Source organism: Amblyraja radiata, chromosome 13 (genome assembly GCF_010909765.2).
Source record: "Amblyraja radiata isolate CabotCenter1 chromosome 13, sAmbRad1.1.pri, whole genome shotgun sequence".
In the NCBI taxonomy this organism is placed as follows: domain Eukaryota; kingdom Metazoa; phylum Chordata; class Chondrichthyes; order Rajiformes; family Rajidae; genus Amblyraja; species Amblyraja radiata.
The window spans coordinates 38,600,437-38,621,785 of NC_045968.1; the positions used below are offsets into that span (position 1 = coordinate 38,600,437).

The following is a 21,349-nucleotide window of genomic DNA, read 5'->3' on the forward strand; positions in this document are numbered from 1 at the left end:
CAAGGAATTTGATTTGCCATACAGTCATACCAGAAAAGCAACAAGACACACAAGTACGTATAAATTAACATAAACATCCACCACAGCGCACTGTGATGGAAGACAATAACGTATCATCTTCTTCCCTCCTATTCTCCCATGGTCGGGGCAGTCGAACCATCCGCCATCGGGGCGATCGAAGCTCCCACGATCGGGGCAGTCAAAGCTCCTAAGGCTTGGAGCTCCCGGTCGGTCCCTAACCAAGGGTCCGCCAGCACCACGATGTTAGGCCGCAGTGCGGACAGAGATACGATACGGAAAAAGGCGCATCTCCGTCGAGGAAGAGGATAAAAAAGTTCTCACCCCCACCACCCACATAATACAAAACTAAAGATACACTGAAACAGACATTTAACAACAGACTAAAAACAACAAAAGAAGAAAAGGATGAGACAGCGTTGGCGAGGCTGCTATCGTATGGAGCCACCTGATGGTCACATACACACGCACGCGCGCACACACACACACACACACACACACACACACACACACACACACACACACACACACACACACACACACACACACACACACACACACACACACACACACACACACACACACTCACACACACACAAAAGCAAACAAACAAAATATCTCAGACTCTGAAGAAGGGTCTCTACCCGAAACATCTCCCATTCCATCTCTCCAGAGATGCTGCCTGTCCCGCTGAGTTACTCCAGCATTTTGTGTCTATCTTCGGTTTAAACCAGCATCTGCTGTTCCTTCCGACACACTTCCAGTGCTCTTGCATGTGGGAACACCATCGCCTGTCATATCATTATTTAGTTTAGTTTATTATTGTCACGTGTACTGAGGAACAGTGAAAAGCTTTTGGTTGTGTGCTATCCTGTCGAAGATAAGACAATACATGATCACAAACAAGCCATCCACAGTGTACAGATAAAGTATAAAAGGTGCAATATTTAGTGCATAAAGTCCGATTAAAGATAGTTCAAAGGACTCCAATGAGGTAGATGGGAGGTCAGGAACGCACTCTAGCTGACGAGAGGATGGTTCTGTTGCCTGATAACAGCTGGGAAGAAAATGTCCCTGAATCTTGTTTTCAATGGTCACAACTGTATACAACCTTGCCAAGGAGGTACCACTGTTGTATACAACCAACAGTCTATGTTCTTTGTTCAAAAGGGAACTGCAGATGCTGGAATATCGAAGGTACACAAAATTGCTGGAGGAACTCAGCGGGTGCAGCAGCATCTATGGCTCAAGATTACCGCATCAGCTTTACATGGATAGGGTACGTTTTGAGGGATATGGACCAAAAGCAGGCAGGTTCAACTCGTGTAGATGGGGCATGATGGTCGGCATGGGCAAGTTTGGCCAAAGGGCCTGTTTCCACGCTGTATGACTCCATCTGTAATTCCTTGTAACTCCAAGACATAATACTTAGCAGTACACAACATCTTTGGTCATGGAATGCAACTAAATATTTGCAAATTGTTTTAAATGAAGATAGTGCTCAGAATCTGTGGTGCATAGTAAACTGAAGGCTGGGCTGGTTTCCACATGCACACAATCTGATACTCCAGGGATGTCAGGTTTCATACATGCAACGATTTTCTTCGCTCCATAGATGCTGCTGCACCCGCTGAGTTCCTCCAGCAATTTTGTGTAGTCTATGTTCTTTCATCTGTTCCGCCTGAAGAAGGGGTCCAACCTGAGATGCCACCTATCTATGTGTACCGGAGATGCTGCCAGACTTGCTCGGTTACTCCAGAACTTTGTATCAATGGGTATTACTCAGAATTGGGACTTGGACTTGGTGAGGGGAAACTTAAATCATCTCAGAACTTCAAAATTCTTCTTCGAAAAGTTTGGATGAAAGGATCTTGTATTTTTACCACAGAAATCTTCAGAAAACCCTTTCAACAAAACCAAGATTAGAATCCTAAGTGTCAACATCTTAACATAGCCACAACAGAAATCATAAAAAAGACAAATTAATACTTCAAATAACCAACAAAGAATTCTTGTGCAAAGCACAAAGTGCTGGAGTAACTCAGCAAGTCAGGTTGATCTGCGGAGGAACTAGAAAAGCGAAATTTCTGGTTCGCTGACAAGGGAGGTACCGTTGTAGTCTGGCAGGCTGACCTCTACCACCATGAGCCCATGGTCAAACCATCTCCTAGATAGTCTGAAGGACGGGTCCCAACTCCAACTTCACCGATCCATTCCCTCCGTAGATGCTGCCGGACCTGCTGAGTTCCTCCAGCACTTTGCGTTATGCTCAAGATTACCGCATCAGCTTTACATGGATAGGGTACGTTTTGAGGGATATGGACCAAAAGCAGGCAGGTTCAACTCGTGTAGATGGGGCATGATGGTCGGCATGGGCAAGTTTGGCCAAAGGGCCTGTTTCCACGCTGTATGACTCCATCTGTAATTCCTTGTAACTCCAAGACATAATACTTAGCAGTACACAACATCTTTGGTCATGGAATGCAACTAAATATTTGCAAATTGTTTTAAATGAAGATAGTGCTCAGAATCTGTGGTGCATAGTAAACTGAAGGCTGGGCTGGTTTCCACATGCACACAATCTGATACTCCAGGGATGTCAGGTTTCATACATGCAACGATTTTAGATAACTGGCCAAAGACGAAGAGGAAGATTAATTAATTTTTCCTTAACACAAGCGGTTGTTTTGATTTGCAATGTTCTTCCTGGAAGGGTGACGGAGATTTAAACAATCTCTGTAAACAATATAATAAACTAAAAAGTGTATATATATACATGTACACGCACACACACACACAAACATATACACAAACATACATATAAAAGCAAACAAACAAAAACTAGTGCAGAAAGACAAAACCAATGCCCCCAAGTCTATGTAGTTCACAGCTTATTTGGAGGTTGTCGATATAGGAGTTTTCAGGCTCCTATATCTTCTTCCCGATAGCAGGAGTGAAATGAGTGTGTAACCCTAACTCTGACCCAAAGCTGGTACAAATGGCTTCCTTCTATACTATGATTCTAGGGGTCCAATTAAACACTTTAGCATCTCTGCCTTGAGAAGGAGTACTAAGTGCTCTATAGAACATAGAAAAATACAGCACAGGAACAAGCCCTACGGCTCTCAATGCCCATGCCGAACATGCTAGCAAGACAAACTAATCACATCTGCCCGCATGTGATCCATATCCCTCCATTCCCTGCATATCCATGTATCTATCTAAAAGACTCTAAAACACCACCATGGTATCTGCCTCCACCACCACCCTAGCAGTGCATTTCAGATACCCACAATGTGTGGGCCGAACATGATGGCAAGACCAACTCTTATCTACCTGCACATAATTCATATTCGTCCACATATGACGATGTATCCCTCTCGGGATCACACGGTCCCTCGTCAACAATCGGCCTATCAGGGAACCACCTTGCCTGAGGTCATCTGTTGCTGCCCCTCATTTGTCCCTGTCTTTTCTTGCACCCAGTTCCAACCCTCCTCTCCCACTATCCCGACCTGAAACGTTACATAGCCATTCTTTCCTGAAATGCTGCCTGACATGCTTTGTTACTCCAGCACTTTGTGCCTATTTTTGGTCTAAACCAGCAACAACATTTCCTGTCTATTACACTATATCCATATCCCTCCATTCTCTGCATTTCCATATGTCTATCCAAAAATCTTTGAAATGCCGTTCACTAATCTGCCTCAACCATCAAGTCTGACAGCGCAATCCAGGCGCTCACCACTCTTTGTACACCTCCTTTAAACTTTGCCCCTCTTAACTTAATGCTATGCCCTCTAGTATTTGATGTTTCCATCCTGGTTAAAAGGTTCTGACTGTCCATTTTATCTCCTGATTATCTGAAAAAATATACAAAAGACAATCATAATATGCCTACCGACTTACTGGATGAAGCAATGAAGACAAAGGCGGAATCAGCTAATCTAATATCGTACCTATATAACATCATCCTAAACATAGAAATACCCACAACTGATGGAATTAGAAGAGACTGGGAACAAGAATTAGCTATAAAAATTTCAAAAGAGAGCTGGGATAATCACTTACTATAGGTGCATAAATGTTCGATTAACGTACGACATACTCTCATCCAATTCAAAACATTACATAGACTATATTATTCAAAAACTAAAATAAATAAACTCTTCCCTAATGTCTCACCCAAAGCTACCATAGCGCATTCTTTTGTTTTTTGTTTTTTGTACAAAAATCCAAAAATTCTGGTATGAAATATTTGATATCTTTACAAAATTAATCAAAATAAAACTGGTACCAAAAGCAGAATGGATCATTTTTGGAATATCGGAAGGTAACCCTGAACTAAACGTGTTTCAGAAGAATTTACTCAATTACGGGCTAATAATGGGAAAAAAGCTCATACTTAAATTCTGGAAAAATGCGCCCACACCAACAATAAAAATGTGGATATCAAATATGTTTGAAACATTACATCTGGAAGAGATGAGATTCCTCTTAGCAGGCAAAGCAGACCAATTCCAAAAGACGTGGTCTACGTTTTTGGAACTATTACAAGCATGAGGTGCAATAGTAATTCAATAAATAAATAAATAAATAAATAAATAAATGGTGCCAGGATCTGGCAACGGGGGGTAAAATAATAAAAACAGACTTGGTTGGTAGTCCCCTTTCTGCGGAGTTTAATGTTATAATAGAGCGATTGTTTCTCCTTTCTTTTTCCTTCTTTTCTACGGTCTACTCTCTTTCTTTACTTCCTTCTCTAACTTCTTTTCTAAGGGGCTTTCTTTTCTCAACACTCTCTTGCACCTTCACGACTCTTGCGCACTTTCCTTACTTCCTTTCTATCTTTTTCTTAAAGCTCAAAAAATGAAGCGGTACAAAAAAATGTATTAAGACATATGTGTTGTGTATTATTGTAACTTACCGTACTTCTAATAAAAAAAAATAAAAAAATAAAAATAAAAAATTTTTTTAAATAAAAAAAGGTTCTGACTGTCCATTTTATCTCTGTCTGTCAGGAACAGTACAACACAAAATATTCCCAGCAAAACTGCCAAACCTCCTAATCAATGAAAGATGGTTGCTGCTGGACAAATAGTACAGGAATACCAGATATATACACACATTACTCATCCACAACAGTTAAATGTCTGCAGTATATAATTGGATTAATTATAATTTTTCAACTTTTATGGGAGAATCTTTGAATTTGATCTAGAAACAAATTCTATGCATGAATCATAGCACCAACATATTAAAAAGCCTTTGTTTATTAATATCCATAAATAGAATCTCATGAGACTTGGTGTTAATTAGGTATTAATTGACTTCAGTCTAATAGTTTAGTTTAGTTTACTTTAGTGTATTATTGTCATGTGTACCACAGTACAATGAAACACTTTTTTGTTGCGTGCTATCCAGTCAGCGAAAAGACTCCAATCAAGCCGTCCACAGTGTTACAGATACAGGACAAAGGGAATAACGTTTAGTGCAAGATAGAGTGTAGTGGTCCAATTAAAGATAGTTCACCCAACTCCAAAGAGGTAGATGGGAGGTCAGGACCTCTCTCTAGTTGGTGAGAGGATGGTTCCGTTGCCTGATAACAGCTGGGAAGAAATTGTACCTGAATCTGGAGGTGTGCGTTATCAAATTCTGTACCTCTTGCCTAAGGGGAGAAGAGGGAGTAGCTGGGCTGAGACTGGTCCTTGATTATGCAGGTGGCCTTGCCGAGGCAGAGTAGAGTGTAGATGGTGTCAATGGAACGGAGGTTGTTTAATGATATCATTAGTTTTGCAGTGTTTTCAGAGTTTGTTGGAAATAAAGATATTGGAACAGATTAGATTACAGGTCTCCAGTTAATTTTCCCTGACCAGAACGGTACCCTTCACACACTGGAGACACAAGGACGTGCGCATGCTGGTTTACAATAAAAAACACACAAAATGCTAGAGTAACTCAGCAGGTCAGGCAGCAACTATGGAGAACATGGATAGGTGACATTTCGGTCAGAACCCATCTTCAGGGATCTGGCAACAAAAACAACAACAAAAACAGACTTGGTTGGTAGTTCCCTTTCTGCGGAGTTTAATGTTATAATAGAGCGATTGTCTCTCCTTTCTTTTTCCTTCTTTTCTAGGGTCTACTTTCTTTCTTTCTTTACTTCCTTCCCTAACTTCTTTTCTAAGGGGCTTTTTTTTCTCAACACTCTCTTGCACCTTCACGACTTGCGCACTTTCCTTACTTTCTTTACTTCTATCTTTTTCTTAAAGCTTAAAAAATGAAGTGGTACAAAAAAAATATGTATTAAGACATATGTGTTGTGTATTATTGTAACTTACCGTACTTGTAATTAAAAAAAAAAAAAAAAAATTTTTAAAAAAGAACCCATCTTCAGAATGATTGTAGAAGGGGGAAGAAAGCTGGAGAAGAGGCGAGCGTGAGGCAAGACCTGGCAAATGATCGGTGGAGGAAGGAACTGCAGATGCTAGTTTAAATCATCGACACAAATGCTGGAGTAACTCAGTAAGACAGGCAGTATCTCTGGGTAGAAAGAATGGGTGACGTTTCGGGTGGAGACCCTTCTTCAGACAGGTGGTAGGTGGATACAGACAAGTGATAGGTGGATACAGTTGAGGGAGGTTTTGATTGGCAAATGGGTGGACAATGGCTAGAGTTGAAGAGGAGACAAAAGGGTGTGAGATAAGGAGAGAAGAGGAGTAAAGTGTGAAGCTAGAGGGAGGGATATGGGGAAGGGATGGGGAGGGGGCAGGAAAGGGCAGGGGGGGATGCAAGATAGTGGAGAAATGGATGCGCAGTAGGGTGGGGCACAAATGGAGGGGAGAAATGCAAGGCCGGGGGATTGTAAAATTGGAGAATTCAATGTTCATACCATTGGGTTGCAAGCTATGCAAACAGAATATGAGGTGTTGTTCCTCCAGTTAGCATCTTGCTGTACATCCTGTGCAATTGTATTTTCATTAAATTAATCACCCATGTCTAGGTGTGTACTTGCTTTCCCTCTGATTTAGCTATTTGTAGCGAACAACCACAGCTGTGAGAAAAGGAGGAACCCAGTGGGTCAGGCATCTTCTCTGGAGAACGTGGATGGGTGACGTTTCGGGTCAGGACCCTTCTCCAGGCTGATTGACCACAGCTATGATTTCTCCCACTCTTTGCTAAAACACTGGTCTTCAGATTGGATCAGGATGACCAACAGCTCTGAATGTTACTTTGGAGAAACGCTGACAGCAACTTCTGGGGAACAAACGGTTTCGATTAAACGTGATAATCCCGATGCTGCTGTCAGTAATTCACTACTCCTCCATGGGTTAATGGTGTTCAACAGCCTTCTCTGATATAATCTGCAGAATGTCAGTGAATTGTCAAGAATTTCAAGTATTTACAAACTGTTAAAACCTGGAGAATGGTGCAATTTAGACCACCACAGTAAATGAGTTTTTAATGGTGTGCTAAACACAATTAATTTTTAACTGCCTTTCTGTTCTTCATTGCTTCCAATTTGTATAGTATTCTTTATATATATATATATATAGTATTCTATATATAGGGAGGTTTCACGGCAGTTGGGTCACGACCCATGACCCGTACTGTTGCTACGCTACTCCAAGTGGATTACACGCGATGAACTGCAGGTAGGCACTTACCATTGTTTCCAGCATAGCGGGCCCGTTAAAACCCACTGAAATTGTCAATTTTTGCGCTGTAAATAATTATGGAAATCGGGATAAGCGTGTGAGACATTTAGCATACTTCAGAATTCCAAAAGTGAGGAGAAATGACGGTAGATAGAAACGAGAGCTGAAGGGACAACAACAGCCAGAGTCCTTGGCGAACATTGGCCGTTTGCTCACTGCATTTCATCAACTAAGGCATTATTTGTGTTTTTTCTTGATTCCTTTGGCATCTAAAAAGTTTCAGAAGTGATAAATCTGGCTGTAATTTTTTTAAATCGCCCATGGTTCTCGTGGGTTTTTACATACAAAATGAAAACGCATCTGAAGAAAAATTTACAGCCAGATTTATCACTCCTGAGAATTTTTAGATACCAAAGGAATCAAGAAAAAACACAAATAATGCCTTACTTGATGAAATGCAGTGAGCAAACGCGATAATTCCCAATAATTTCAATGTTTACCAAGCACTTTAGCCGCTGTAGTCCCTTCAGTTCTCGCTTCTTTATACCTTCATTTCGCTTCACTTTTGGAATTCTGAAGTCGGGTACATGTCTCTCACACTTACCCCGACTCCCACAATTTTTTTCAGCGCAAAAATCCAACATTTTGGCGTTTTTTAACAGGTAGGAAAGTACGCGTTTCTAGCATTAATAACATATACCGGAAGTGACGGATGTCTTCCATTAGCGGCTCCGTGCGTCGAGCCCTATGACCCAGTGACCTTCCGTGCAACCCCCCTATATATATATAATATGAAAAAAATCCTCAGCTTTTAAAATAATGGTAAATATGTTAGTAAATAATTATAGTATGGCAACATACTGGCACTGCTACACAGCTCCATTTCCATCCTGACTTTGGGTGCTGTCTATGCAGTTTGAATTAATCTGTAGAAGGATCCTGATCTGAAATGTCTGAAGATGGTCCCTAGTGTGAAATCAGTCTGAAGACGGGTCCCAACCCAAAACATCAGCTGTTAATCAGTCTGAAGAAGGGTCCCGATCGGAAACGTCATCTGTCCATTTCCTCCCCTGATGCTGTCTGACGTGTTGAGCTCTTCCAGGTGTTGGTGTTTTGCTCAAGATTGCAGCATCTGAAGAACCTTGTATCTCCATGTAGTTTGAACGTTTTCCCTGTGACTGCATGGTTTTCTTTGTATGTACCACCTGCAGTCTCATCCCTCACCCCAGAGATGTGCTGGTTGGTGAACATGCCAGTTGAAATAGCTCCCAGTGTGGGTGATCGCAGCAAGATCAGTGCAGGGTTGATTTCTGAATACATCCCAGGAAACTAGGGGAGAATGGGATTGATGGAAATGATCAGAGAGTCAACAATGGCTCAATGGGCCCAGCCATCTCCTTCTACAACATGAAAAATATAAAGTTTCAGCTACTACAGTAATTTCCAGTATGTGCAGGAAGGAACTGCAGATGCTGGTGTATGTGTTCCAGACTCATTATTGCAATCTTTAAATTGTTTTGCTTTAATCATTTTTACCACTTGGTTTGATCTCTCTTGAGAATCCTACATTGTAATTGATCGCTAAGTCACCAGTTTCTTCATTGTTGCCAGATGCTAATGTTCCATTTGAGCAGATATCTCCTAGCACACAATATAGGAAATGGGGAAACTTGCACCGGTGAGATCCATTGTACGCAGTTGTAGTTAACACCTTTGCTTTACTGTTGATTGTAACAACCAAATCTGTCAACTCTGTCAACTATGAGGGGCGGCACTGTGACATAGCAGTAGAGTTGCTGCCTTACAGCATCAGAGACGCAAATTTGATCCTGACTCAGGGTGTGGTCTGTACGGAGTTTGTTCGTTCTCCCTGTGATCGTGTGAGTATTCTCCGGGTGATCTGATTTCCTCCCACACTCCAAAGACGTGCAGGTTTGTAAGTTAATTGGCTTCCATAAAAAAACTGTAATTTGTCCCTAGTGTGTAAGATAGTGGACTTTTTACAGGGGCACGGTGGAGTCTGTACTCACGTACTGCATGAACACGTGGTACTCCAACTGTAACTGCTCAGACAGGAACTCTCTGCAGAGGGTAGTGAGGAGAGCAGAGAGGATCATTGGCGTCTCCCTACCCTCGGAACAAGAACTGTTCCAGAGCCGCTGCCTGAAAAAAGCACTGAGCATAGCAAAGGACAGGCTGCACCCCCTCCACACACATCTGGATCTCCAGCCATCAGGAAACAGATACCGTAGCATCAAAGCCCAGACAACCAGACTGCTAAACAGCTTCCTTCCACAGGCTGTGAGGCTGCTAAACAGTCACTCCACCTGATTCTGCTGCTTAGCACTGACAATTTAATAACTCTGGCACTGAGTAATAATTCTGGCACTGGCTCTGGCCACTTAACTCAGATGCCCTGGACATTTTATGACTGTTTTTACTTGTATTTTAATATTGCTGTTTTACCTGCACTTTTTAAAACTATTCGTACTGTTTTATCAGTAACTGGATTGTTTTTATATTGTTTTTTATTTTTATGCGTGAAATGTTTAAGTTTTATGTGCGATTCCCTGGGAAACGTCTTCTCACTTTACACTGTACAACTGTTGCTTTGCAAGATGATAATAAAGGATGATGATGATGATAGTGTTAGAGTGTAGGGCGATCGCTGGTCGGCACGGACTTGATGGGCCGAAGTTACTGTTTTCGTTCTGTGTGTCTAAAGTCTAAAGAATTACTTTGAATAAGTTTTGTGCTAAGTCTCCTGTACTTCCTGCCTAAACCTTGCTCCTATATTCATATATTTGCTTGTTTCCTCTGGAATAAATCAAGTATGGACTGAATGCATCTTAGGCATAGCTGAAGTCTACGCAAGGAAAGAATGTACACTTGTTATTAGAAATTGTGGTTAAACTACTTCATGTAATAGCCTAATTAAAAATGTTGTGAGCTAACATGGGCTGTGTCGAGCAGAAGTTGCAGTTTTCCTGAATTCCATCATTATCAGGATAATAGCTACATTGATCAACAGACTATGTTGCTTGACCATTGGAGCTACACTAATAAGTCATGAGGATATCTATCAATAATTGCTCTCAATTTAAAAACAGGGAAAGACTCGAAATCTGACAAGATCACACCCTGTATCAATAATGATACAACAGCGTCCATTCAATAAAGCACAACGTTTTCAAATTCAATATGAATCAGTAATACTTGTCGGGGAGAGTAAATTCTATACTAACAAGTAACTGCAAATGCTGGTTTAAGGGCCTGTCCCACTTTCACAAGTTATTCATGAATTCTCCCGAGTTTTCCCGATTCAAACTCGCAGAAAGTTCTTAACGAGTCCGTAGGAGGTCATAGGAGTTCGTAGATATATCGTAGCGGCTCGTTATACTAGCTGTAAGTACTCGTGGCTTCAGGTAAGTCGGGACATTTTTTCCAGCCCGATAAAAAATGTCCACGAGTAACAAAAATGGGCGGGATGAAATAATTAAGTCGAGAAAGTGGGACAGGCCCTTTGCTCTTCTTCGGACTCAAGAAGGGTGATTGTCACCTATTCATGTTCTCCAGAGATGCCACCTGAGCTGCTGAGTTACACTAGCACTTGGTGTTTATTTTGTAAACCAGAATCTACAGTTTCTTCTTTCTACGGTTAGTTTTAGTTTTTTTTAGTTTTAGAGATACAGCCTCGAAATAGGCCCTTCAGCCCACCTAGTCCATGCCAACCATTGATCACACTAGTTCTATCACTAGTTATCCCATTTACCCATCCACTCTCTACACATTAGGGGCAATTTTTATTTTTACAGAGGCCATTAACCTACAAACCTGCCGGTCCTTGGTAAAACTGGAGCACCCGGAGGAATCCCACACTTCACAGGGGAGGACGTGCAAACTCCACACAGATAACGACTGAGATTGCATTGAACTCGGGTCTCTGGCACTGTGAGGCAGCAGCTCTACCAGCTGTACCACTGTATGGCCCTGAAGTGAAATCAGTAGAATGATCAAAACCAATATCAAACGAAATATTAATTTTGACTTGTTCTTTAATGTTGATTAACTCATTCCATGCCTTCTATAGATACACAGAACTACATTATTATTAGACTAACGAGCTACTAGGGAACAGTAATCAGTTCACATTCTGATCTAGAAGTGCTTTGAGTAGCAGCTTGTCAGAATCAAAGGTACCTTGAATGAATTAATAAAAGTTATTTTCACTATAACACACTTTTTCCATCAAAAGAAAATGGTCTTTCAAACCAGGAGTCCACGGCAACGCTAATTCCATAATGGTGACTCATAAAAACACCAGGTGAATGTTTTATTTTAAACAGTATAAAGCGAATAATTTAACATTGAGAGGGGTCTTGGGAATGAATGTGTGGGGCTGCAGCTCCCTGAAATGAACAAAGAGACCTTACCAACTTATCCCTTTAAGTGCAAGTCAGCAGCCCACTAATATTACCTCCTTTCAAGGTCTGTCTCCTTTTCTGCTTAAGCCTTTCAGCTCCTGAAGCCCCCTCCTGCGACTTAATTACCAAGAGACCCGAACGCTCTAATGTACTTGACTGCTTTTCCTCACCCTGCCCTTTGTACACTGGATATCGTCCAAATTTCTGCTACCCACATCCTAAATCCTGTTAATCCATCACCGCTGTGATTGCTGGCCTTATGTGGCTGCTGCTTAAGCAATGGTTCAGTTTTATTTTTAAATCCCTCAGCGTTCCTTATTATGGTAACCTCCTCCAGCACCAGACAAGTCTGGGGTACCTGCACATCCCCAGTTCTGGCCTTTGGACAATCGTCACATTGAATCACTCCGCCACTGGACAATGGGCCTTCAGGTCTGGACTGTGTCATAGAGTCATACAGTGTGGAAACAAGCCCTTGGGCCCAACTTGCCCATTCCAACCAACATGCCCCATCTACACTGGTCCCACCTGCCTGCGCTTGGCCCATATCCCACTAAACATGTCCTATCCTTGTACCTGTACAAATGTTTCCAAAATGTTATGATGGTACTTGCCTCAACTATCTCCTCTGGCAGTTCGTACCGTATACCTATCACCCTTTGTGTAAAAAAGTTGCCCCTCAGGATCTTATTAAATCTCCCCCATCACCTTAAATCTATGCCCTCTAGTTCTTGATTCCCCTAATCTGGGCAATTTACCCAATCTATTCCTCTCATGATCATATACATTTCTACAGGATCACCTCTCATCCTCCTGCACTCCAAGGAATAAAGTCCTAGCCTATTCTACCTCTCTCTATAGCTTAAGCCCTCTAGTCCACACAATATCCTTGTAAATCTCTGCACCCTTTCCAGCTTGACTTTGCTAAAGCAGGGTTCTATAGAAGCCTCTTTCCAAATGGCCTAATTCTGCACCCAAATACACGTATGCACTAATTGTACATTGACTTGTACATGGCCTCCCAACTTCTATACATGCTCTCCCTAAATTTCATCCACAGTCACCCTTTCCCCTGCACCTCTCCATGGCTCTTTCAAAACTGTGTTAAACATCTCCATCTGACTCAGCATTTGATTACCCGTCTCATCTTCTTACATGACGTGATGACTGTGCAGGAAGTTCCTTGAGGACAGCGAGTGTATATCCTATAGAGACAACATGGCAGCATTTGAGTGCAAAGATTAACACAAGGAAATAACTCATCGCAGTGTTCTTTTGGTTTGCAAAGTGAGTTGGCAGCCTTCGATCTAAAGTTGGACCCTTACAGCAAGCAATTGTTCTGTTTTGGAGGAGCAATGTACTTAAGCCATAGGACCACTGACCTTAAACCTTTGCCCTCTGGTTCTTGATTCCCCTGCCTTGGGAACAATGCTGTGTACATTCATGCTATATACGCCCATCATGATTTTATACATCGCTATAAGATCACCCCTCAGTCTCCTACATTCAAAAGATTAAATTCCCAGCCTGTTCAAACTCTCCCTATAACTCAGTCCCTCAAGTCCAGGCAACATCATCATAAATAATTTCTAAGTTTTCTCCATTTTAATGGTATCCTTCCTATAGCAGGACGATCAAAACTGAACACAATGCTCTATGTGAGGCCTTACCAATGTCTTAGTTTTTGTTTTTAATTTTAGTGTGGAAACAGGCCCACTGGCCCACCGTGTTCATGCCTAGCATTGATCACCCATTCACTAGTTCTATCCTAGGCCCTAAGGACAATTTACAGAAGCCAATTAATCTACAAACCTGCACGTCTTTGGGATGTGGGAGGAAACCAGGAGCACCCAGAGAAAACCCATGCGATTACAGGGAGAACATACAAACTCTGTACAGATACCACCCACAGTCAGGATTGAACCCAGGTCTCTGGCGCTGTAAGACAGCAACTCTACCGCTGCGCCACTGTGCCGCCCCTTGTACAAGTCTTGTACGTTTGTAACACAACATCCCGGCTTCTACGCTCAATACCTTCAATCAGTGCACACTCAAGAAGGAGTGAGGTGTAATGTCAAAGGATGAGTGTATTGTCATGACATACACTTTGTTAATTTATGTCAATCCCATTCCACGAGGTTCTCTCGAGTGATTCAGAGGAACTCAAGTAAAATGAACTTCGTTAATTTTCAGTACAAAACTGACGGTAAGTAAATTAAATAAAGGCATAGAACTAAACCAATGCCCTGCTGCCACAAGATAGTGTATTGGACATCTACAACTAAGATGAGTTGGATGCTTGAGTTTATGCAGTGATTTTTCAGGAATCCAGCATTTCCCTAAGTATTTCAGGTGTTTTTAACGTGTAGCTTGTGTCAGCTAAAAATGGCAGGCAATGTCCGATCAGAGAAGAAATAGACAACACGTCCAATGTCTGTTAGTGCATGAGATGTTGAAAACAGGACTGCACAGTTAGTACTTTCATTTAGCAAAACAGCACCACAAGCATTACTGGTTTATTATTGTCACGTGTACCGCGATACAGTGAAAAGCTATGTTTGCGTGCTACCTAGTCAAATCATGCTCTTCATGAGCACAACAAAGCGATTACACCAGTACTACAGGTCGGCAAGGCAAAAAATACCAGAGTGCAGAATATAGTGTTACAGCATTATGACCTTACAGTTGCAGAGGAAGTGCAGATTTTAATAAGTGCTCAGACCACAAAGAGGTACATCGGGAGATCAGGCCTACACGCTGACATGATCTAGACCCTAGAGTTGAATCAAGATGCATCAATTAAACACAACAATATGTAGCTGCTTCACAGGACAGCAATTTAGAATGGAATAGATTGTAGTCCATTAAATATTTGTTCATAAAATGTCATAAAACATAGTGATGTAGCAACACCCGCGGGTGCGCGTCAACGTCGAACCCTGAGGTCGGAAGCCGCGCGCACGTGACTCTGGGAGGGGTTGGGTTTTCGCGCAGTTGCTAGGCTCAGCCCGCCAGTCGATCGAGGACCACCGTTGTGGTCAGTTTCGTATTAGAACCTGTGTTATCGGCGAATTTTTGATTGAGAATAAATCTTGTTCAAACAACCGATTGTCGTTTCTAATCCGTCAAAGTGGTATTTTATGTATGTGTTCATTCACAGTTTAGTAGCTTTACTCACAAGGAAGCATGCATTGCCTATATCGTTTTGCCTGACAGTGGTAATGGGGAGACATTTCATCAACAAATTAATAACTTGCTGGGGTTTTTTTGTTTCAGTTTTAGTTTTAGAGGTACAGAGTGGAAACAGGCCCTTTGGCGCACCAGGTCCACGCCGACCATCGATCACCCAGACACGAGTTCTATCCGACACCCTAGGGACAATTCAAGAAGGCAATTAACCTACAAACCTGCATATCTTTGGAAAGTGGAAGGAAACCAGAGAAAGCCACAAATTCACAGGGACTGTAAAAACTTGGTACCTACAGCACCCACAGTCAGGATCTCTGGCGTTGTACAGCAGCAACTCTACCGATGCACCAATGCGCCACCCACTTGCACTTAACTTACAAGTTACGAATGAACCAAATTAGCAATCAGACCACATAAGATTGCTGACTTCCTTCAAAGAGTATTAATGAGCCAAATAAAATCTTACAACAATGCTGCTGTTTCACGGTCACTGTTACAGTGAATAGTTTTCTATTCAAAATTATCTTGTTAACTGGATTTAAATAACCAAACCGGAATCAAACTGTTAGTTTTGTTTTCCTAATATTATTTCATCCCTCACAGTTTTCAAAATCCATTGAGTATGTTCTCCTTATCAAAAATGTCCATTAGCCAGTCACACAAACAGAAAATCAAAATAGCAGATCATTAGGGCAGTACAGTGGCGGAGCTGGTAAAACTGCCACCTCACGGAGCCAGAAACCTGGGTTCGATCCTGACCTCAGAAGGAGATGAGGAGGAATTTCTTTAGTCAGAGGGTGGTGAGTCTGAGCAATTCATTGTCATAGGCTGTGGAGCCCACGTCAGTGGATATACAGTATTTAAGGCCACTTAGGTAGATTCTTGATTAGTACGGGTGTCAGAGGTTATGGGAAGAAGGCAGGAAAATGGGATTGGGGGGAGAGATAGTTCAGCCATGATTGAATGGCAGAGTAGACTTGATGGGCCAAATGGCCTAATTCTTCTCTTATCATGATTTTATGAACCTTCACTGGAAATGGGAAGAGTGGAGATAAAAGATGTTTTACAGTGTAGCGAATGTAGGGAATGTAGAAACAAAAGAACTGTAGATGGTGGTTCACACAAAAGGTCGCAAAGTGCTGGAGTAACACAGTGGGTCAGTCAGCATCTCTGGAGATAGACACAAAATACTGGAGCAATTCAGCGGGTCAGGCAGCATCTCTAGAGAAAAATAATAGGTGACATGTTGGGTCAGAACCCTTCTTCAGACTCTGGGGAACATGTACAGGTGACGTTTTGGGTCAGGACCCCTCTTCAAACACAATAGCATGCAGCTGACACAATACTGGGCAAATGACGATAGGTTATTTAAGGATATAAATGATGGATCAAAGGAGAGGCAAATGGAAAGCATAGACACAAGGCCAAAGATGACTGCAGACTGCTATCTCTCTTCCTCTAACCCCCCCCCCCCTCCTCCCCCCATGCTTACCCCCTCCTCCGCTAAGATGCTAAATATGAGAATTCAACATTTTCTGGAGTGGGGCCCTGACCTAAACCTTTGTCTGTCCATTCCCTCCCCAGATGCTCCCTGGTCCGCTGAGTTCCTTGAGCACATTGTGTTTTGTTCAGGATTCCAGCATCTGCAATTTCTTGTGACAGCATTTACTCTTGACTGTAGCAGAGATAATTCTGATAACATAAAGATATACATCCCCTTGCCGAAAGCTAAGTGATGATTTCTGCTCGTTTCACTTCATTTCCTCAATTGAGCTGTTAACTTCCTCCAAGCCATCCACAGACCTCAGCGATGCCCCAGCTTGTGTGGTAAAAGGCCAATTGTGGTTTAAGTAGGAGACAGCAAGGCAAAATTGCAGTTTGCGGTTTCTGTGCAAGCACGCCAAGACCATGGGACATGTACAGATCACCACCTCGCAAGGCAAGACCAAGGATGCGTGCAGACTCAACAACCATAACAGAGCTAAGTGCCAGACATGAGATGCCTCCATCGCCAGCTCCCTATCCACTCTCACAGTTCTTCAGCCTCCCTCTGTGTCTCATCCCTTCATCTCAGCGGCACACCCAGAGTCCGGGTTCAATCCTGACTATGAGTGCTGTCTGTACAAAGTTGGTACTTCTCCCCGTGACTGCCTGTGTTTTCTCCAGGTGCTCCGGTTTCCTCACACACTTCAAAGACTTACAGGTTTGTAGGTTAAATTGGCTTCTGGTAATTATACGAAAATTGTCCCTGGTGTGTAGGATAGTGTTAGCATATGGGGTTATTGCTGGTCGGCATGGACTCAGTGGGCCGAAGGGCTCGTTTCCAGGCTGTATCTCTACGGTCAAGTAAACTCCATACCTCTTTAACACCCTTTTCTACTTGTTGTTGCCATTTTTGTGGAGCTATGGACTTGGACCCCAAGATCCCTCAAAAGATCAATGCCCCTCAGACACATGCCATTTGTCGTGCACTTTCTCCACACATTTCACCTGCAGTAGTGCAACACCTCACACCTCAGTCTAGATTAAACTCCACTCACCATTTCTCTGCCCACAATTCCAACGTCAATATCCTGTGAATCCTTTGGCAACCCTCCTCACTATCCACAACTCTCATTTTATTGTGTGTCATTTGCAAATTTACTAATCAGGCCATTAACATTTTTGTCCAAATCATTCACATAAATAATGCAAATCCAAGTCATTACAGGAACGGAAATTAGGGAAATGAACAGTGATGTCTCAGCAGAGATATCGGCATCAACTTTAGCCATGGGTGAGGTACCAGAAGACTGGAGGGTTGCTGTTGTTCATAAGTCACAGTAGTAGAATTGGGCCATTCGGCCCATCGAGTCTACTACGCCATTCATTCACGGCTGATCTATATTTCCTTCGCACCCCACTCGACTGCCTTCACCCCATAACCCCTGACACCCTTACTCATAAAGAATCTGTCAATCTCCGCCTTAAAAATACCCAAAGATATGGCCTCCACAACCATCAGTGGCAATGAATTCCACAGATGCACCATCCTCTGACTGAAGAAATTCCTCCTAATCTCCTTTGTAAAGGTACCTCCTTTTATTCTGAGGCTGCGCCCTCTGGTCCAAGACTCTCCCATTAGTGTTGTGCCTTTATTTGAAAAGAATTGCATGCACAAGCTGAGGAACTACAGGCCAGTGAGCCTAACATCAACGGCGGGTGCGTTTTTGTTCAGAGTTTTAGAGAACAGCATGGAAAAAGGCCCTTCGGACCACCGAGTTCATGCCGATCTGCATTTGCACAATCCTACACTTTACAATTTTTTTTTGCTAAAACCAATAAACATACGAATCTGTACGTCTTTGGAGTGTGGGAGGAAATCAGAGCACCCATAGAAAACCCATGCGGTCACGGGGAGAACGTACAAACCACGTATAGGCAGCACCTATAGTCAGGATTGAACTTGGGTCTCTGACGCTGTACGGCAGCAACTCTACTACTGGCCCATTGTGCCGCCCTTACTAGAAAGGATTCTGAGGTACAGAATCTAGCATTTGGAAAGATAAGGACTGAATAGGGATAGCCAGCAGGATTTGTGCGTGGGAGATTATGTCTCACAAATATGATCAAGTCTTTTTGAAGAGGTGATGAAAAGGATTGATGAAATGGACTTTAGCAAGGTGACTGATAATGTTCTGCACACTCAGCTGGTCTGGCAGGTTAGATCACATGGGTTCCAGTGTGAGCTGGCCAACTGGGTACTAAAATTGGCTTTGCGGTTTAGATTAGTTTATTGTCACGTGTCTCCGAGGTACAGTGAAAAGCTTAATTGTTGCATGCTATCCAGTCAGCAGAAAGATTATACGTGATTACAATCAAGCCGTCCACCGTGTACAGATACAGGATAAAGGGAATAAAGTTTTGTGCAAGATAAAGGCTAGCAAAGTCCAAGTATAGTCCAAGTGGGTAAATGGTAGGTCAGGGCCGCTCTCTAGTTGGTGATAGGATGATTCAGTTGCCTGATAACAGCTGGGAAGAACGTGGAAAGGAAAGAGGGTGGTGTCTTCTATAGCTTTAGTTGTACAACCAAACGTTGTTTTTTGGACTATTATTGTTAGCGAGTATTATAATAGTTAAATTATTGTATTATTGATTATTTACCTGTGTGTTATTGCATTAACGGCCCTGCTTCACATTTGTGCAACTCGGTGACACTTTGACAACCAACAGAAGTCCCACCACTGATCCTGGTGACTGATCAGTCTGATGAAGGGTCCAGTGTCAAAACATCACCTATCTAAGTCCTGCAGAGATGCTGCATTGACTCGCTGAGTTACTCTGGCATTTTGTGTCTATCTTTGGTGTAAACCAGCATGTGCAGTTCCTTTTTATTACAACTTAACTTTACAACTTGTTGCCCCATTGCGTGAATCAACGTCAGTAATTTGGTGTCCATTTAACGTGCAAACCTGCACATCTTTGCGATGAGAGAGGAAACCCACAGGGAGAACCGAGCAAATTTCACATTGACAATACCAGAGGTCAGCTTTGTGTCTCGGTCTCTCGAGCTGTGAGGCAGATCTATGAGCTACTCTTCTATCCAGCTGTTATCAGGCAAGTGAACCATCTTATCACCAACTAGAGAGTGATCCTGAGCTACCATCCACCTTCTTGGAGACCCTTGGACTATCTTTAATCGAACTTTACTGGACTGAACGTTATTCCCTTCATCCTGCAAATGTACACTGTAGACGGCTTGATTGTAATCATGTAAACCCAAAGAATTCGGAGGACTGACACTCCCCAATTTTTCGTACTATTACTGGCAGCGAATATCAAAAATGTAATTTACTGGTTGGACAATTCAGCCCAACAGGTAGACTGGATAGTAATGGAGAGAGAGGATTGCTCTCCTTTTAACATAGGAGTGATCCTTCTCTCCACAATAAAATTGAATAATACAATATACAAGAAAAATCCGATTATCCATAGCACAATACGAATTTGGAAACAAATAAAATTAACTCTTAAATTAAGAAACCTATCGCTTCTCTCTCCTATAGCTAATAATCCGTCGTTTAAACCATTTATTATCGACAAAACGTTTACTCACTGGGAAAGAATAGGAATTAAAACATTTGGAGATATCCATGAAATGGTAAACCTTTTATCATTCCAAAAATTACAATTCAAATACAATATGAAAAGTAATCAATATTTTAGATACCTTCAAATTCGGGATTACTTGAAAAAACATACACAAGAATATCAAACTCTGACGTCAGATCTATTAGATGAAGGCATGAACAGAAAGGCGGAATTAAATAACTTAATATCATACTTGTATAACATAATTCTAAATATAGAGATACCATCGTCAGATGCAATTAGACGAGAGTGGGAACAAGAACTATCTATAAAAATTTCTAAAGATGGGATAAATATCTGTTATATGTACATAAATGCTCGATTAATGTAAGACATATCCTAATCCAATTAAAAATTTTACATAGACTATATTACTCGAAAACCAAACTGAATAAAATGTTTCCAAATGTTTCCCCCATCTGTGATAAATGTTTATCTCAAGATGCAACTATAGCACACTCCTCCGTCTCCTGCATAAAACTCCATAAATTTTGGAAAGAAATCTTTGAAATCTTCACAAAATTATTTAAAATAAAATTGGACCCCAACACAGAATTGATTATTTTCGGAACAATGGAAGCCTGCTCTGAGCTAACTTCATTTCAAAATTGTTTCCTTAACTATGGCTTGATAACGACAAAAAAACTTATACTCAAATTTTGGAAAAATGCACCCAACCCAACGCTTAAAATGTGTCTGAAACGTTACATCTCGAAGATATGAGATTCGTCCTAGCAGGAAAATCAGAGCAATTCTTAAAGATATGGTCTCCTTTCATCGATTTATTACAAGTATAATATGGTGTAACATAACTCTGGAAATTAACCGTTTCAGAACTGGGTGAGGGGTGTGGAAAGATATGTAGGTATATTCCTTTTCTTTTCTTTTCTGTTCGTTTTTTTTTCCTTTCTTTTTTCCTCTTTTTTTATA

At 41.8% G+C, this 21,349-nt stretch overlaps 1 protein-coding gene across 2 annotated transcripts in view; it reads right to left on the reverse strand.

Moving 5' to 3' along the window:
• med12l (mediator complex subunit 12L) overlaps positions 1-21,349 on the reverse strand; it is a 586,849-nt gene that overhangs the window by 141,874 nt on the left and 423,626 nt on the right. The window lies entirely within an intron of this gene.